We start from the raw sequence: 9923 nt of genomic DNA, 5'->3' as shown, positions 1-9923 counted from the left end.
GACATGATCTTTCCCTAACAAATCCATGCTGACTATCCCTGATCAATCCATGCCTTTCTAAGTGATGGTTTATCCTGTCTGTCACCACCTAAGTCAGACTGACTGGCCTAAAATTTTCTGGTCTATCCTTCCCACATTTTAAATAGTGGTACAACATTCGCAGACCTCCAAACTTCTGATATCTCACCCGTATCTGGTGAAGGTTGGAAAATAATCCTCAGAGAATCCACTATATCATCCTTGGCTTTCTTTATAAGCCCGTGATGCAATCCATCCAGCCCTGGTTATTTGTCTACCTTCAAAAAATGTTACTCCCTTCAGCACTTCCTCACTCATTATTATTATATCTAATATTTCACACTCCTCTTTAATTAAAATGTCTGCATCATCCCTCATCTTAGTGAAGACAGAGCCAAAGTACAGGATATGTGCTCATTTGGAAGAAGATGGACCAGTTAGTGACAGGCAGCATGGTTTTGTACGGGAAGGTCATGTCTCAGCAACTTGATTGAGTTTATTGAAGAGGTGACAATGGTAATTGATGAAGGAAGGGCTGTGGATGTAGTTTATATAGCGTTTAGTAAGGTGTTTGACAAGGTCCCACATGGGAGAATGGGACAAAAATTAAAATCACATGGGATTTTGAGTGGGATGGCCAGATGGATACAGAAGTGGCTTGGTTATAGACCACAGAGAGTAGCGGTGAAAGGGTGTTTTTCAGAATGGAGATATGTAGCTAGTGGTGCTTTGCAGGGATCAGTGCTGGGACCTCTGTTGTTTGTAATATATATAAGTGATCTGGAGGAAAATGTGTGTGGTCTGATTAGTAAGTTTGCGGAAGACACAAAGATTGGTGGAGTTGCTGATCATGCTGAGGATTGTCAGAGGATACAACAGGATATAGATAAATAGAAGACTTGGGTACAGAAATGGCAGATGGAGTTTAATCCAGACAAATGCGAGGTGATGCATTTTGGAAGATCAAATTTAGGTGTGAATTATACTGTAAATGGCAGAACCTTTAGGAACATTAACATACAGAGGGATCTGGGCGTGCAGGTCCACAGTTCCGTAAAAGTGGCAATACAGGTGGCCAAGGTGATTAAGAAGGCATATGGCATGTTTGTCTTCATCAGCCAGGGCATTGAGTGCAAGAGTTGGGAAATCATGTTGCAGCTATACAAAACATTTGTTAGGCTGCATTTGGAGTATTTTCTGCAGTTCTGGTCACCACACTACCAGAATATGGAAGCCTTGGAGAGAGTGCAAAGAAGGTTCACCAGGATGTTGCCTGGTCTCGAGGGTGTTGGCTATGAGGAGAGGTTGAACAAACTAGGATTGTTTTCACTGGAAAGCTGGAGGCTGAGGGGAGACCTGACAGAGATCTACAAAATTATGAGAGGCATCGACAGGGTGGATAGTCAGAGGCCTTTCCCCAGGGTGGAAGTGTCAATTACAAGGGGGCACAGATTCAAGGTGAGAGGGGGAAAGTTTAAGGGAAATGTGCAGAGGAAGTTTTTCATGCTGAGAGTGGTGGGTGCCTGGAACGCGCTGCCAGAGGAGGTGGTGGAAGCAGGTACATTAGCAACATTTAAGAGGCATCTGGATGGGTACATGAACAGGGAGGAAATAGAGGGAAACGGACCGAGTAAGGACAGGTTTTTTTTTACTTTAGTTAGGGCATCATGAATGACATGGGCTTAGAGAGCTGGAGGGCCTGTTCCTGTGCTGTACTTTTCTTTGTTTTTTGTACTCATGAAAGCTACAGACAATCACTGACATTGCAAAACATGGCACCTGGAGAAAAATGTAATAAAATACGCCAAGGTGCTTCACAGAGGCATTATCAAACAAAAGTTGACCAAAACCACGTAAGAGATATTAGGGTAGAGGTTGGTCAAAGAGGTAAGTTTTAAGGAGCATCTAAAAAGGAGAAAGAGTTTGGAGAGAAGTTTATGGCAGGAATTCCAGAGCTTAGGGCCCAGGTGGTTAAAGGCATGACTATCAGTGATTAAACAATTTAAATTAAGGATGCACAAAAGGCCAGAATTAGAGGAGTGCAGATATCTGGGGGGAGCTGGAGGACTTTGTGGATTTAGGGAGGGACAAGGCCATGGAGGGATTTGAAAACAAAGATGAGAATTTTAAAATCAAGGCGTCGCCAACATGGACCAGTGAGGACAGGGGTGATTGGTGATGCAAGTTAGGATACTTCAGCCAATCAGAATGGCTGAAAAATACTTCCAGGTCAGGTGTAGCACAGCTACGGGGTGTAGCACAGGGCGGCACGGTGGCACAGTGGTTAGCACTGCTGCCTCAGAGCGCCAGGGACCCAGATTCGATTCCCAGCTTGGGTCACTGTCTGTGTGGAGTTTGCACGTTCTCCCCGTGTCTGCGTGGGTCTCCTCTGGGTGCTCTTGTTTCCTCCCACAGTCTGAAAGACATGCTGGTTAGGTGCATTAAATTCTCCCTCAGTGTATCCGAACAGGCGCCGGAGTATAGCGACTAGGGGATTTTCACAGTAACTTCATTGCAGTGTTAATGTGAGCTGACTTGTGACAATCATAAATAAACTTTACTTTAACTGATGCCACGTAAGGCTCTCCTTAAACTGCCCCACATTTAGTCAGCCCCACTCCCAAAAACCCTCCTATTGTCCCGATGCGACAAACAGCCGTCCTATGGCCTCCCTTAGTGAAATTCCCACTTTGATACTAAATCAAGGTCATCATATACATCATGGGTTCCTAAAATTGTTTCACATTGGACCCTCACAGCCAGGCCTGGGATTCTTTCAAACCTATCTGTCTGAATGGGATTTGAACCCTTGTTCCAGGTGCTGCTTTAAAAGCTTAACATTTAAATCCCGAATTAATGGAAACATTTCCTCTTCTATAACGCAATAGCATTTTTAATTTAACAGTGCCATTTTCTTGACATCCATCCAATTCCATTCTCCAACTGTGCGTGGGTTACTTGCACTTAATGAGAACATTGTTATCACATTTATATCAGATATAATAGATACACAGAGTTTAACAGCACCGGACTGTATTGTAACAGGCTGCAATGTCAGTGCTTTAGTAGATTTCATAAGAATGTAGGAGCCAGAAAATGTCCATTCTTTGCAGAGCCCATCGTACTGCAATTTTGTTTTTTTTTCCTTTTCTGAAAGTTACGGGAGAGAGATTCGTTTCAGCTTCTGCCCAGAATGGCACGATGTCAGCAGATTTTGCTGCGACCAACTTCTGCATTTTAAGGTTCCCATTCCATTTTGAAGCTTATAGCAAGCAATAGACAACACTCAACATCCACCTCGCTGCATCTAGTCGGTTCGGGGAGAGCAAAATATTGCCCAAATCCTGCGCCGGGCTAGGCAGTCCCGTCAGTCATGGGCAGCAGTCAGACCTGGGCTCTTATTCCCATGACAGACTCCTGCCTTGTTACCACCTGATACAAGTGGGTTGCTGTGCAGGCTCCAATCACAGTTCTACAATTACATTTTAATATTCTCTTAGATTTCCAATTAATGCCAGCCTAATTTTTTTTTTAATTCAGTGACATGGCAGACCACTATCAGTAACAAATGCATATGATGATCATGCACTGTCCCACGTATCACCAATGTTATGTCTAAAGAAACACTCAAATTGGTAACTAGATACTTTTATCTCCTGACCTTCTAAAATATTCCATCAAGAATAAGCAATGCAAGAGACCTTCTAGTGTATTTAGTTCTTACTCCCATTAAATCACCATCTAGTGTTCAGTTACTAATGTGCACATCCTACACATCTCTTCCTTCACCTGGGATCACTAAAGTCAACTGTCGTGTCCCTTACTAATCATTCTGCCTGAGATCAAATAGCTCACAAATAGCAGAATGGGTGAGGAAGAGCATTCAACTTATCTAATTCAAAGATTCCCCCATCACAGCATCAAACTGTCTCTTGATTAACTCGACGTTTTTTATATTTATTCTGTGGATGTCGCTGGCTAGGCCAGCATTTATTGCTCATCTCTGATTATCTTTGAGAAGGTGGTGGTGAGCCGCCTTCTTGAATCACTGCAGTCCATATGGTGTAGGTACCACCCACACTGTTGCTAGGAAGGCAATTCCAAAATTTTGACCCATCAACAGTGAAGGAATGGCGATATCTGTTTCCACGTCAGGGTGGTGTGTGGCTTGGCGGGGAACTTGGAGTTGATGGTATTCCCACACATCTGCTGCCCTTATCCTTAGTCGGTGGTCACAGGTTTGGAAGGTGCTGTCGAAGGGAACTTGCTGAGTTGCTGCCACTGTGCCTCGGATGGAATGGATGTTGAATGTTGGTGGATGGAATGACAGTCAAGCGGGGCTGCTTTGTCCTGGATGGTGTTAAGCTTCTTGAGTGTTGTTGGAGCTGCACCCATCTAGGCAAGTGGGGAGTATTCCATCACATTCCTGACTTGTGCCTTGTAGAGAGTGGACAGGCTTTGGGGAGTCAGGAGGTGAGTTACTCTGAGTGAAAAACTTACTCCTGACATCTCCTCTGTACCTACTCCCCAGCACCTTAAACCTGTGTCCTCTTGTGGCAACCATTTCAGCCCTAGGAAAAAGCCTCTGACTGTCCACTCGTTCAATACCTCTCAACATCTTATACACCTCTATCAGGTCACCCCTCATCCTTCGTCTCTCCAAGGAGAAATGGCCGAGCTCACTCAACCTATCCTCATTAAGCATGCTCCCCAACCCAGATTTGTTTATACACTGTGTTGCAGGATAGAAGCAAATAGAGGCTCAGACTCACCACCGGGCCAGGGGACGCGTGGTACTGACCTCTTGTCTCTGATGTCATCCCAATCAAAGTTGTCAATGGTAAACACGTTGTAGACAGAATCTCACCATTGATACTCCCAATGTTTCAGGGAAAGAACTGTTGACATCCATCTTCCTGAAGGTTCACTGGCTCAGTGCACCATTCACTGTTACAAATCTGGAAAGGCCCCACTTCAATTCTTGATTGGGTTACCTGTTCCTAATACTCTTTGTGCAAGTACAGGAAACAATTAACTGAGGACCTCCGATTGTTTGTATGTATGATAATCGATACTCAAGAGTGGGTAATAAACGTGTGAATACAAACCAACAATGACTGCTTTTCAAAAGTAACTCACTGGCTGTGAAGCACAATGGGACGACCTGAGAATATGGAAGACACAATATTAATCAAATTCTTTCTTTTTTTAGACTTAGATATGGAATAAGGACCAGATGTTTGATGTGTAAGCATCTCTACCTTTGTTCTGTCTGCCTAATGTCCTCATCCCCTTCCAAATCACCATTGCATTAAGTGAACAATGTCAGATTCTCAATGTGTCTCAGGGTAGACTTTCCTATGATATGTCTTGTGCTATGTACCCTGTATTATCTCAGGTACTCTGTCTTGTGCCATACGCTACATGTTATGCATGTACTCTCCATGGGGCCATCTAATGTATTCTTCCATGTAACCCATAAATTGAGCATACCATTTGTACTGTAATATGTACTCTGCATTGTACTATGCACTCTGTATTGTTCAATGTTCCCTATATTTAATGCACAATTTACATGATTCAGTAATAAGGACAGCACGACTCCCATTGTGGATAAATGCATTCCATGTTTCAATGTTTAAACACAAAATTTGGTATGATAAGGGATCTCAGCAAACAAGTAGGTGGAATAGATGAACAACTTCAGCATCTTTGGTGGGGGAGGACAGAGGGTTATCAACTGGGGATCATTTCCCCGTTTTGCAAACATTATTTAATTGCAAGAAATGAAGAGAAACTGGGTAACAGCAACCCAGTCCATTTATTGTCGATTGTGGGAAAGTTACTGGGATTTGGCATGAGAGATGGAATAACTGAGCCCTTGGGTATCAGTCGAACAAGGAGAGTTGGCATAAATTTATGAAGGGTAGATCACATTGGACTAATTTAGTTGATTTTTTGGAGGAGGTAAGTAGAATGGTGGATAATGGATGGCATCTGCATGGACTTCCCGAAAGTTTTTGATAAAGTTCCAGACAAGAGATTTATTAGCAAAAACGAAATAGCTTGAAATGGACACGGGTTGGAAATTGGGCCAGCGAGTACAGATAAAAGAGGGTTCTTTGAACGGCGGGATGTGGCATGTGATGTTCCTGAGGGGTTTCAGCTTTCACCACTTATATAAATAGTGTGATCGAAGGAGTAAAGAGTTGATGTCTAAGTTTAGAGGTGGCACTAAGTTAGAGGCACAGTAAATTGTGAGGATTGAAGCAGGAAGTTACAGAGGAACGTGGATAGATTAATCAAGTGGTCCAAAGTGTGCCAAATGGAGTTCGATGTGGGTGAATGTGAGTTCATCCACTTTAGATCCAAGAAAGACAAATGAGAATATTTTCTTAAGGGTGAGAATCTAGGAATTGTGGAGGAGCAAAGAGATTAAGCAACGGTCAGTATTGTTCTTATTTGATTTGAAAACAATGGTCTTATTGTTGTGGAAAATAATGAATCGAGACCTTGGGCTGCAAGCAGCAAACACACTTGGAAAAGTAGCTTTGCCAGGTCACAGTGATCTTGGTTGCACGAAGCCTGTAGTTTCTTATTCGCTACCAGCTTGAACAGAATGTGTTGTCTGAAGGATCTTTCTCAGCTTTGCCAATGGCCTAGTGCGGTACTGAGCCATTCAGATCCACAGGATCCCAGGCTTGATCCACGGACTCTGCTGAGGTAGCTCCCGCCAGTGAGGATGGGATAAATCGGTCCTCGTGCCTGAGGCTAAGGAGTGAAAACATCAGTCAGATTCCCAACAGTAAGTGTCTCCTGCCAGAAAGTGGACCTGTGAAGATGTCCGACAAGGGCAGGATCAAACTTGGCTAAAATGCTCTCCTAAGATGCACTCCAGGGCGGCACGAATGGCAGAATGATTAGCATTGCTGCCTCACAGCACCAAGGACCCGGATTCGATTCCAGCCTTGGGTGACCTCCGGGTGTTCCGGTTTCCTCCCACAGTCCAAGGATATGTAGGTTAGTGGATTGGCCATGATAAATTGCCCCTTAGTGTCCAAAGATGTGTAGATTAGATGGATTAGCCATGGTAAATATATGGTTGTGGGGATAGGGTGAGGGAGAGGGCCTGGGTAAGATACTCTGTCAGAGTCGGTGCAGACTCGATGGGCCAAATGGCCTCCTTCTGCACTGTATGAATTCTATGATTCTGTGATTGCTGATTAGCCTTGTGACTTACTCTCTCAGGATTACATTGAGTATGTGGCACAGGAAGAGGCCATGGGCGGCAGGGTGGCATAGTGGTTAGCACTGCTGCCTCACAGCGCCAGGGAGCCAGGTTTGATTCCCAGCTTGAGTCACTGTCTGTGCGGACTCTGCACGTTCTCCCCATGTCTGCGTGGGTTTCCGCCCACGATCCAAAAGACGTGTGGTTAGGCCATTAGCCAGTCCATGTCAGTGTTTATGCTGTACTTGAACCACCTCCCATCTTTTCTCATCTGAAGTTATCATTATAACCATCTGTTCCCTTCTCCTTCAAATGCTTGTCCAGCTTCCTCTTAAATCCATCTATTCTATTTACTTCAACATTTCCCTGTGGTAGCGAGTTCCACATACTCACCATTCTTTGGGTCAAAAGAAGTTTCTTCTGAATTCCCTAATGGATTTCTTTGTGATGATCTTATATTAATGGCCTCCAATTATACTCTCTCCCCACAAGAGGAAACATTCTCTCTGTATCCAGTCTATCAAAACCTTTTATTAAGAGAAAAGAGACATGTTTGTCAATTTTTTCCTGACTTGTATGCCCCCGCATTTCTGGCATTATCCTTGTAAAACCTTCCTGCACCCTCTCCAGAACCTCTATATCCTTTTATTATAATTATGGTGACACAGTACTTTAACTCTGGACTAACCAAGGTTCAGCATGTCATAAGTTCCATACTATTCCTCTGGTAACACAGCCTAGGATTTGGTTTGATTTTCTATGGCCTAGCTAACCAATTTCCAGTGGTGGCTGAATGACGGCCTTAGTTTAATACTTTGGTGAGTCGGCAGTGGCCTTCAGGTGACTAGTTTCCCAGCAAGTAACATTCTGCAGTGAAGGGAATCAAAGGAAGAAAATTACTTCCATGGACCTGACACCTGTTGTCACTGGTAATAGTTTCTTTGGGATTTGGCAATCCATAGAGAATGATTTCTGGAACTTCCTGCAAACCAAATAAGCCAACCAATAGCATGATGCAAGGATTGGGTATACACTTCAGCAAGGGGCATCTGAAGATGTTGATGGTAGCTCTTCCATTTGCAGGTTTTACAATCAATGGAATCTTCCTTAACTAGAATCGGTGCTGTCGTGTATAGAACGTACACCAGTCAATTTTCTCACACCAAGCACCAATTGACCAGACTGACATGCTTTTAGCACTTTGTTTGAGGGAGGAACACTGACCAGGAACCATTCCCTGTCCTCTTCAGATCGTGCCATGAGATCTCTCTGGAGGGCGATCCCTCCGTTTAGAGTCTCAACCAAGGTTCACAGTACTTGCTCAGTGTTGAATTGAGGTGCCAGCCTAAATACTCAAGACTCAAGACTATAGTAGAGCTCAGCTCCACAACCTTTTGACCTACAGGGAAGCTTGGGCCCAATTTTAACTCTGTGCAATGGGTGGGTTTTGAATGGGTTAAAAATCAAGAATTTTGCGGACTGAGCCAGTGTGGTAATATAATTATCTTGCTCGAGCATCTTCGGCAGTGACAATACCCACTTTCAGGATGATTTATTTTTCGAAACAAGTTATTATTAAGAAGAGGGAGGCAGTTTAGAGCACAAACCAATAGACTGGGCAAAAATATTCCACCTTTGTCGCCATGCTTAACAAGAGACTGAAGGTTCTGATACTGAGGAATTGGGAGTGTCAGGGAAAGAGACCAAGGTTGAGGAGGTAGGTTTTGAACGTGAAGAGTGGTGTAGTAAAGCAGAGGGTCTTTTGGAAAGAATTCTGGAGAGCAAGACCATGATGATTGAAGATTCTGCTGTTAGAATGTAACCGGTGACAACTTTGTATTGGATGCAATGTGACCAATGGTAACAAGCTGTAAGGGTCAGCTGACCCAGTAAACCATGGAACCAATTACAAAATGATGTGATGATCAGCTGACTCACTCTAAATAAGAATCTGTTGGGAATTGTGGGGAGCTTGGAGTGGCCCAGGGCGAGGCCCCAAATTGGGAGTAATGAAGTTTCTTTATTAAACCCTTTCTTTGATTTAAGTTGGCGTAAGTTTTGTTATATTTTCATTGCCTGCATTTGAAGAGTTCCTTCTGAGGAAGCACCTGCCACTTGCAGCAGAATGGGGTGAGGGAAGGGGAGGGGGGAAGGAGGTACATAGAATGGTCTAGACTTAGGGAGGAGAGCTGCATTGTAGGACTGCACAATAAAAGCGGTGGAGAAAGAGGAGTTTGCAAATGGAAATCTGCATTTTAAAATCGGTATGTTAGACGACAGGGAGCCGAGCTTTAAAACCATCACGGAGGAGGGGCCCACAATTTCCTACATGTTGGTCTCTCACCTCCGGGCCATTTTTGCTGTGAGGTGAGCCCGGGCTTGGTGACGGCTGCCTGCCATTTACGGCCACTCTTCACACGTTGGGTGGGATCTTCCAGTCAGGATGCAGGCCCCTCACTGAGGTTGTAATATAGTCAATGGATGGAAGTGGCTTCCTGTGGACAGGCTGGGGGTGATGGGAGGGAGAGAAGCTCTTCAATCTGTTAGGGAACACCCCTCTCCCATCACTCACCAATGCTGAGGTTGTTGGCCGTCCAATGGAGGAGGTACCCTCCACGATGGTGGCCTCGCCACTGTGGCCCTTCCGATGGTAAAAACTGTTTAAAAATCTCTTTGG

This window comes from Mustelus asterias, chromosome 13, assembly GCF_964213995.1.
Source record: "Mustelus asterias chromosome 13, sMusAst1.hap1.1, whole genome shotgun sequence".
Classification (NCBI taxonomy): Eukaryota; Metazoa; Chordata; class Chondrichthyes; order Carcharhiniformes; family Triakidae; genus Mustelus; species Mustelus asterias.
Note: the sequence above shows the minus strand (reverse complement) of the source record.